Genomic DNA, 10,872 nt, shown 5'->3' with positions numbered 1-10,872 from the left:
CCTCTCGCCCATGAGCACATTGTTGTTTAATTATGCAAAGTGCTCCGACTCTGAACTATGATCATCCACCAACACGGGTGATCATTTTTCCTTTATCGGGAAAATTAGTCCAGCTTTCATGCAGTATCACAATTTTAATGACATGGATATCGTCCAACTGACTTTATTTATTCATTCACGCTGGCTCGACAATAATAGCTTTTATAAACCAGCCTGTCTCACTGCCAACATGTCAAATACTGCAGCCTGGTCAGTGGCCAAACGCTTCGAAGTTTTACACCTTAGGTATCGCTTTAGCATTAGGGGTGTGTATCTTTGGCAATCTCACGATTCAATCAGTTTCGATTCGATTCTGATTTTCTGGTGTCCGATACGATTCAGAATCTATCGATTTCAAACTGATAATTGATCGAATGAATAGAAAAGGGGGCACTATATTCAGTCTTTTGCTCTCTACAACAACTCTCTTTTGTTCACTTACAAAACTGACGCTAGAGGGTTACAGCGGGATAGTTCGAAGCTTAAGTGAGAGCGTGTTGTCGAAGCAGAGTGTTAACATCCACATGGAAACAAGAAGCTTTTCCGTTCTGTCACCTTGTGATGTGCATCCTTTTTTTTCATCATAGTCTAAAGCCCTTAATTCAGTCACTCAGCCTCAGCCCTGTTGTCTGTGAAGTCTCTGTTCACTGCATTTCACGGCCCTGGGCTCCCCTGCTGTTGTCTCCACTGCGCACAGCTTCCCCCATGCTTCACTGCCCGTCTGAAAAGATGGAGAGAGAGTGAGACTGACGGACACAGGTGGGGGAGGGCGGAGCAGAGAGGTGGAAAAGATGAGAGGGTAGAAGGAGAGACGAGGTGAAGGAAAATGAAAGAGCAAGACGAGAGATGCCGGACAAGACAGAGAAAGGCAGACAGTCTGTGTCGGAGGAGTGGGTGGACAGGCTTTGAAGGAGGTGGGCGAAAAGGTGGAGAGAGGGGAGGGAAGCCAAAAGCCTCATCACTCCCTCAATTCCCAATTTCATTACCCACTTTATTCATCTGGAGCGGCTCATAACTTTCCTCCTCATGTGAATTAAGAAGTGCGTATCATCATCGACTCTGCTGGGCTCTGGTGTCTCTCCTGCTTTAAAACATAAAAATGATATCAGTCTTTTAGGCATCTGAGTCAACAAAGGGTCAGTATTTGCATTGTTATGACTCCTCTGATTAAGAAGGATGGGCCCGGAGCCGCTCTCCTCTCCATTACCTGTCTAATTACACCTCGGATGATGAAGGAGAAAGGGGGTAATCTTGTTATCTCTAAAAGCCTAATGTCATTCTGGTTTGGAGCAGCACCGGCAGACTGTGAGGATTAGACCAGGAAAGTGTCTGTTTCCAGTGAGATTATACCAAACATTACAAACCGAAACACAGGGCAGAACAGGGCTGTGTTTTCCAGCTGAGAGGCAACATACTATGACATTTTCGATCAAAAATCAGAGCTGGGTGATTCAATGACTGAAGAAATGATACAACCAACACTAAGCGATCCTGGAATTAATATGAAAGATTTAAAAGTATTTTTTTTCATCTGCTGCGGTTGTCTGCATGAACAAAGCCATCGGCTCGTTATTTCCAAGAAGATCATGCATAATGTATTATTTTAACACATGCATGGAGAAAACATAATAAACAATAATAATTAATGTTAAAAAATTTATAAACACTTAACTGAGAACTGTTAAAAGAATGCTTGGCAAACCATATGGTGGTTATATAAAGCTGTTAAGAAGTGGCCTATTAATGATGCATCATCAAACTTTAAACCACTTATTGCTCCCACAAACAGAAACGGCTAGCTGCCGTTTGCAAGTAGTTCAGTTGGCCGTGGAGCAAAGTGGTCCTATTTGCTGACATCAGCCTCACATCAGCCGGCTTCTCAGTGAACTCGGCTGGACACCAGACTGGGACTGAACGGTCTCTCAGACTGACAGGTGCCAGGTTGAAGTCATGGGATAAAGTAAGGAGGCGATTGACAGCGGCTCTGACCAGGACTATGAATCCAGGGGCGAAAAGACTAAGCAGCAGGCTGGGACGGGAGAGGAGAGGAGCGGGAAAGACACTTGAATTCAGATGGTGTACGCTTGTATTTTTATGTTTAGTAAGGAAAATAGATGTAAAAATGCCTCCTTTCTCAACATTGTGTTTGTTTATTTTGTTTACTTATTCCCTTAAACGACAGTCAGACATTTTGAAAAATGCTCATTAGCTTTCCTGTGAAAAGTTCGATGAAAAGATGAATATATGTGAGCTGGTTAACCTGTTTGCGAGACTATTTCATTTCACCACATCATACAACTAATTATTACTTCATTAAGCTTCTGGTGCTACTTATTTCTCGTATAGATGTGCAGATGAATGCACGGTAGCATTATGGGCCTGAAAATGAACACCGTATGTGTCTTATTGCATATATCATGACAAAACCACATCGTGTAAGCTGAGGCAAACGTTGTCGTGCCGGGGAAGTTCTCTCTGTTGAGTTGATTGATGCACAACTTTTCAGACCCCGACAGCTGCAGCAGCTGCAGGTTTTTGTTTTTTTTGTCGTTGACAGCAAAGCTCATCAAGTGATGGAATCAGCTGTTCAGCGAAAATTGCAAATTCCCGTTGTCAACAACAGCAAAAGACTCCTGAACGCTCATCTCCCCCAGGACACAGGTCATTGGTTTTTTTTTAAAGAGAACAACACTGCAGAACAAAACATGAACATTTTGGAAATCAAGCAGTCACAGTTTCAGTGAAACAAAACATTTGCACACAAATAAGAGTTTATGACAGCCTACATCACTTATCAAAAAAATCTGGTACAGTATTGACATTGGCATGTTCTTTTTCTCGTCATATTACAGCTGAGTGATCCAATCACAGCCCTGATGGTACTTTAATTGGCCCAGAGAGGTTTTTTAAAGTCTGGTGCTGATAGGGAGCAGGAGAGAAATCCATGGGTCATAATAAATCATAAAGATAGATGCTCCTCTGCCGGGTAAACACAGTTAGTCCTCCGCCTCTGGCAGAGTTAGAGGGAGAAAAACATTCCGAGCGTTGAAAGGTCAGAGAGGTACCTCTGTGGTCACTCGTGGATTTTTAGGGATTACATTTCACCCCGAGGTGTCTCTGCACTTGAGCTTTCAGTCTACATTTTGTTCTCCATGTCTGCCCTTTATATACCTGGGCTGGTTTTTTGCAAAGTGCTGTAGGCTGTTGTCTCTCAACACCGCAGGCGAGTTGACAGCTGTAACCCCTCACAACACTGGATATTCAGTGGCAACATGACCTGAAGCTCATTATTCAACATTTGTTAAATGAAGAGGATCCACTGTGACATAACTGATCAACCGAGGACTCGGGTGACCCTCTGTCCTTATTTAAACCGTACCTACCGCTGTTAGTTTTAATGAGCAATGAAATGTGTGTGCCTTAATGTGCAGGTACATTTCAGGTACATCTATCATTGCACATTGCACTCACATACTGTATATCAATAAAACTTGTCTTTTATAATTTGTTTTATAGCAAAATGTTGCGAGCAAGCACTATGTGCTACTGTAGACATATTGTATAATGCAAGTTCACACACATAGATACAAAAATACACAACAAGGCAAAGGGCAAATCCCTGCTGATCACCTAAAGCAGAGAGGGGAAGACAAGGACTAATATACACAAGGGGTGATTAACTGATAGAAGTCAGATGAGGAGCAAAAAGGGTGGGAAAATGGACAAAGGGAGGAAATAGAAAGTGAAACACGACACAGGAGGATATAACTTCAAAATAAAACAGGAAATAAAACAGGTATTTTTGAACCTATTTGAACCCTCAGCATTCATGTGAATAAACACAGTTCCCAATGGGTCAAGCTATTCCTTTACATGAAATTGTCTGGATGTGTTTAAGTGTCACATCCTCTCCACAATAAGCCAGCATCCTCATCACAGCTCTGATACAGAAGGAAAGGTCAGACTCATCCACCTCGTCTAATCAAACATCCATTAGTGCACAATATGTAAATGGGCCACCGAGCGCTGCCCCTACACTGATGTACACAGGTTACAGCCCCTCTGTCACAACCTCATAATTCAACCACATATACACACATGTTTGCAGGGCTCAGTCGCACCGAACTCTGTCTAGAGGTAATTACACCCTTATATTCATGTATCTGTGTAATTATACCCTGAGCAGACACCCTGCACCACACTGCAGAGCAGAGAGAAAATGAAACAGTGAATCAGATGTTTTCAGTTCCCCGTGGATCATAAATAACTTTTTATTAGGAGCAAGAAAGAAAATAACTCAGCTGGTCCTCCTTGAATTACTCGAGAACGTGTTATTTATCTTGTGAAAAAAACCAATAACCTTTTTTTGGACTTCAGAGGCTCTGCAGTAATATGTTAGTCTATGTGAACTGGTTTGAGAAACAGAGAACATGTGCTTGGACTTGTTGAAGGTTTTATTCACTGCCGTACCTCGTACCAATGCGCCAACACAGTTTTTTTTGTGGGGAAATCTACTGACATTAACTGAATTGTGTTTTACTTTACGGAAAGCAGCGACAGACCATTTAGAAACCGAGAAGGAGAGGTGCTCGCTGTGACTGAGCAGACGGAAAAAGCTGGCGTATACTTACAGGAAACGGCATCAACTGAAAATCCAATTTAATTGCGGTGAGCTTCGAGGGAGGCGGCCTCATTTTGGAGCGAATGCTGTGAAAATCACAGTGAGCATCTGTGTTGTGTTTTCAAGAGGCTCTCAGAGATACCAAAGGACTAAAGATCGTAAAAAAATTTACATTTTCTTCCTTTAGTGTGATGGTTTTATTTATTGCTTGTTATCTTTACAAGCCGCCATATTTGATGAGTTGGGAGTGAGAACGTGTTGTGACCAGATCTGACCAGATATTAAAGGTAACTCCAAAACTGTAGGGGACAGCATTACTGCTCAAAGGCCGCTCGCTATACCCTTTGCCGTAGTGACTAGCTGCTGTTAGCAAGTAGCTCAGTTAGCCGTGGAGCTCAGTGGCAGTCATCGTAGTCCACAGGGTGAAGCTGTACCAGGCTCAGGAGAGGTGAAGCGTCAGAGGACGGAGAGAGAGTTTGGCATCAGCAGTGGGTAAAAATGGCGTGTTGAGCCAGTATGTTTTCACATCTTACTCAGTGAATTGAGGATTTCAACCAAACCAGAGGTGACTGTGGAAAGACAAAGACTGTATTAGTCCGTTTTATTTCATTCATTATGTTGTGTTTTATGATGAGATATCAAGGCAACTTGTCTTAGTTAGAGAGAAAGAGAGATCCTGAATTTAGATGATGTATGGTTGTAATTTTCTTTTTAATGAGGAAAAGGGGTGTAGGAATATTTCCTTTGTTTTCTTATTAGACCAGTAGTGAACTCCTTTACCACTCCCAGCTGAAACTATGGGTCTCAGTACAAAGTGGTATTATGTTTCTTCACATTCTCTTGATAATGCTGGTTAATTGTTTGAATGTTTTAAACCAAAATGATTTTCACAAACTGAGAAACTGTTGTTAAATGGCTCCAGAGGAGCTTTACAAAGCCTGAACAGAAAGCTGGTTGTGTCAAAGACGTGGGTGTTTACAGGTAGGGGTGGTTTAATCAAAGATGCTATTGGTAATTAAGTGATAATCAAGATAATGGTCGGTGTGATTTTGACCATGCTCTTCAAAAGACTTTCCAGTTTTAATGAAGGTGCACTACTAAATCATTGGAGCATCCCTTTAATGTGAGCATTGAATCAAATGCTAGCCTGACCTGGGGTGTAAAAAATGAATCAATAAGTTATTGATGAGCTTTTCTCTAAAGCCAATTGAGACACTGAATGCAGCGATGCCACTACGAATATACTTTGAAGAGATCTGTCGTGACTTGAGGATGAGCAAATACCACAACAGACAGGGTGATTAAGACAGGATCAAGGGTGCTGAGGTTTAAAAGCTTGTGCTTTTTAATGAGACGCAGCAACAGCATAAAGGATTGTCTTCATCAGCGGAGAGATGGCAAAGACTTTTCCATTAAACTCTCAGTTTTTATTGTAATGTTAAACAGTAAGGTGTGTACAAATGCAAACACCTCGATTTCCAGACTCTTGACTCCAATTCCTGTTAATAATTTGACAATAGCAGTCATAATATGTTTACCTCAGTTACATGATGGTTTTGTTGTGGTTGCTGCTCTTCTCTTTGACACACAGAGGAAAAACGCTAAGTCCTTTTGTGTAACCCAGCGCTGCTTTCCTAGCGTTTGACTCACCTCTGTGTGAGTGTGTATGCATCACACTGTGTAGGTGTCCAGTATGAATGACGCTTTGTAATTATCATTGTTCACATATTCCAGCCTCCTACTGTACCAACCCCTTCCCTACACTCCCAGTACAGATTCTGATCAGCACAGTGCGTCACCTGCGAAACACGTTCGTTGTGTCTTCCTCTCAGGTATCTCTCCCTCATTCATTAAAGCAGAGAAAGTGGAGAAGGCGGAGAAGATTTAAGACAGAAACAGAGGAAGGCAGACAAAAAGAGACACGTGAAGCTGGTGGAGGTCGGGCAGGAGGGACAGCCAGAGAAAGAGAGCGCCAGAAAAAGAGATGATTGACATTAAAATGCTGCTGCCGTGCCGCCAGGGCCCAATTACAACGCCATTATGGAATTTCTGTAATGATGCATCATTTAGTACTCTGTACTCCTGCTACGAATGTGGACGTTGCAGTCCAGAGCTCCATCATTCCAAAGAGCCTTTCCCAGTTTCGTCCTCCAGCTGCGGACTCAGAAAAGGAGAATAACAAAGGCTGTGCGTGGGTGAAACTGAAGCCGACGCGTGGCTAAGATTAGGAGTCCTCCCCCAGGGCCGGAAAGTCCAGGTGATACAGCGCTGATCATTTCATTGCTGCTTTCCTGTGCTACTGTGTTTGTATGACTTATGCTTTCTGGTTTGATGCAGTCATTCAGTTGGAAATCATAAGAACAAACTGATTTGTACCAAAATGACGTCAAACAAATGTTACACAGATCCTTTAAAGATATAATATGTAAGAGTTCTGCATTAAAATGTCTAAAAACGACTTCACCTTCATTTCATATTTTGTTGAGCTGTGTGCTTACACTTTTAGTCAAGGTAACAGTATTTTTCATTTAGCCACCTGTCACTATAACCTATGGGATAGAGTCGGAGAGAGAGGAAAGAAGTCAGGGAATAAGAACTTTAAGCCTGAGTCACGTCGGAGAGATCGTGTCAGCAATGGTGGTTGTATTATAGTGTTTTACTGTGGGATCATGTGTGTTTATTCACCCCAAACAGCCAGATAACTTGAAGTGACGATAAATCTACTTTTTAATCCCAAAAGCTAAAAAGGAAAATCTCTGAGCTCTCCTGCTGTCGGATGTGACTGCTGGTGTTTATTCTTCCAGACACACTGGCTCTGCACACAACTGTCTCCTGCAGAGACACCACTGTATGACATTTGCAAGCAAATGAGGTACAACTGTATATATATACGTTTATATTTATTTATATTTATTTATATAAATATATTTTTATATTTACGTTTATTTATTTTTAGACATGTTCGATCGCTGCTTAGATGACCAGTTCAACCAGAGGAACCAGTGTGAACAGAAAATTAAAGCTGAGCTAGTGTAACTAAGGCTAAGTTACTATCCACATGAATACCAAGTCAGCAGGAAAAATGTACACTCATCCATACAATACATCCAAACACTGATCCATGCAAATACAAAAACACACATTAACAATGAAGAAAGAAATTGTATAACAAGATGTTAAACACTCTGGACAGCTAATTCTCATTAAACATTAATTAAAGGTTTAACTGCGTACATACATACTGTACTTGTTGTGTACATTATGGTGATTGGTTAATTTCTGCTACATGAGCCTGAGGAGCCCACTATCGTGCCTTGGCACAGTGCAATAATGTGATGCTCGGGGAAAATTGTTACCCCGGGATCCAAAGTTTGTGGCACTCGCGCTCTTTCTGGCTCCCAGCTGGTAGAATACGCTGGTAGAAACATCGGCCACCTCAAACACACCATCTGTCTCTGTAATTCTCATTACTTCTCGCTGGGAGGAAACGCAGACCTGCAAACTCCCTGCAGCTCTGAGGCTAAATAAGCAGTCACACACTGCAGCTGGCTTGCAGAAATAACACACTGGATGAGTGACTGACTTCAGTGCATGTATGAGGATTTCTATCAGTCATTCCTGTCGTCTTGCCGATACGTGGCTGAAGCTCTTGTGAGTGCTTCAAGATACTGCAAGGAACGTTCATTTCCTGTTAATTCCGGCGGGCCCTGTTGATGACGAGAGTGAAAAGGTGAACTTTGTTTTCGTGCTGTGCAGAAACACCAGACCACAGAGGAGCTTCTTTCCTCAGGCTGTGTAACCCCTTAATTCACCTTCAGCAGTCAGCCATAAAAAAAAAGTTTTAATGTTATAACTTCTCCAACCCTGATACGTCAGAATCTGACCCGGTGACAGGCATTAAGAACAACTATAACACCCATGGGAATAACCGATAACTCACTGATGGTCTCGTTAGCAGGTCAGGTGGACGGGTCAGTATTAAATGAGACTGTTGAGTACATTAAAGTTACCTCAGGTGACAAGTGAGGACAAGAGAACTTGAAAATCAAAAGTTTGGCTCCTTCTAAAAAGAAGATATAGTTATTTAAAGATATAGTTCAACATTTTTGGAAATTCGCTAAATAGCTGTCTTGCTGAGAGTTAAGCGAAAAGGATATTACCCTAATTTCTGTACACTAAAATTAAGCTATAGGCAGGCGACAGTTAGCCTAGCCTAGCACAAAGACTAGAAATAGCGAACGCAGCTCCGGCCAAAGGCAGCAAAGTTTGCTTACCAGCACCTTCACACCTTATTCAAGAATAAGAAATAGCACCACAAATAATTTCCCTTGCTTTCAGTCTGTTACGATGTGTTTCCATTCACAAACCTTACAGCCACTCCTTTGAAACACACGAGCGCACACTGTCTGACTACACCAACACCAGCTGCCCCGTAGGGCTCACTGGCAAGCAGGGAGATGTGTTAGCAGCTAGTTTGCTACGTTCAACAAGCTCTCTTAGCTTTTTAAAGTCTAATAAACAACTGTTTAATGCCAGGATCACATAAGCACATGCAAACTAGCCTTCACGGAAGAACTTCAGTCTGAAAAGGCTATCCAGCTCAACATTTACTCCTTACTGCTGTGGGTTTGTGCTTTGTGCGAATGTTTCCATGGTTCAGGGCCATTAATACAGTAAATAATAAAATTAAAATTGTGAGATTTCTTCTCCAAAACCACACAGTGCTCATTTAATTGCTGCCTGCAACAGCCAGATACTGGATTTTTTTTTTCTTTTGTGTCAGAGTACTTGATTTAGTTTGCTGTCAGGATGTTAAGAGAAGAAAATAACTAAGAATGCTCCTAGAATAACTTACCGACCCTTTGCCCTTGGATAAGGATATTTGTTTTACAGGTGGAACTTGTACTTTTGAACTTTCTTGAAGAAGGCTGTTAGTTTATTTTCTCAGGATTTGACCGTGTAATAGCCACCCGAGTACATGCTTTTTAACCTTTAAGCCTGAAGAGTGCCTTGGATCTTTGTTTTAATAGACTTCTGCGTTTCCTACCAAAGAGCAAGTTGATCACATTTCTTTTTTCTTTTTTTTTTTAAACTTCCGAACACTCCAGACTTTTTCTCTTTGGTCTTCTTTGTACAATGGAGGTTGCCCAGTTTTACTTATTAAATCCAAGCAGAATCAAATATTACAAGCACAACATGAGCACAACACAAAGCTACCTACAAAGAGCAGCTGGTCTTTTTTAATCAGGAATCAGATGACCGCTGGACCAAACAAGCATAAAAAACATGACATTAAAATAGTGGGTGCTTTTGAGAATATAAGCCTAATGAACTGTATAAAAAGAACATCAGCTGAAAGCCCAAAGGCAGTGCCTTAATTTGAGTAATTACTACAAATGAATACGATGATATGTATTTACAAAGAGGATGCAACCGTCTGTGTGAGTGCAAAATTATGAGTCATTACAGACTTTTAAAGCTGAGAGGTAATTAGGCTATACAAATAGCAGAAGAAAAAGACTACAGTGAAAGTGAAATATGAAACTAACTTGTTACTGGCTGCACGCGACCTCTGTCTACACGTCTCCCCTTTGCATTTATTGTCAGTTATTTTTAATGTAAATGCAGTACGAATACCAAGTTACCACTCTATGCATCTGCGGAGAGCCAGACGCAGTTAATGTCCTTAAAGTGGTTCACTAAAGAAGTCTCACATTCTCCTCAGCCTGTAATTGTGCAGGACAGACGGGCAAAGCCGGTGTTGAAGAGTTCTCTCAGGGAGCCGGTGTTATCTGCGTTTTCTACATGCACTGCTGAATGCTATAATTACTTCTTTCACATTTCAGGAGCCTGTGCAGCACTCACATGTGGAGAGGCTTCACTTCTCCTCAACAGCTTTGCCAGTCAATCAAACGCACGCCACACAGGTAAAAGTGCCCACATACTACACAAGAGCACATACACTTTTGTTTTAATGCAACTGTAAAACCCGAACGCTGCAATGTATCCTTTTGCAGAACTACTCTTCTCCAAATCACCGTTATTATGGCATCTTTTAGTCTCTCTCACTGAAGTGTACACACTCACCATTGCTGCTGATCATGTTCCTAATCATGGAAGGCAGCCACTGGTTTCACCTCGTGGCAGTGTGGTGTAATTAATTAGCAGTGACTGCCTGAAATTGGTAATGCAAGTAGCCTTCGGCCGCTGAA

Source organism: Pagrus pagrus (assembly GCF_965226575.1).
Source record: "Pagrus pagrus genome assembly, chromosome: 6".
Lineage (NCBI taxonomy): Eukaryota > Metazoa > Chordata > Actinopteri > Spariformes > Sparidae > Pagrus > Pagrus pagrus.
The sequence above is the reverse complement of the archived record's forward strand: the minus strand, read 5'-3'. Positions refer to the sequence as shown.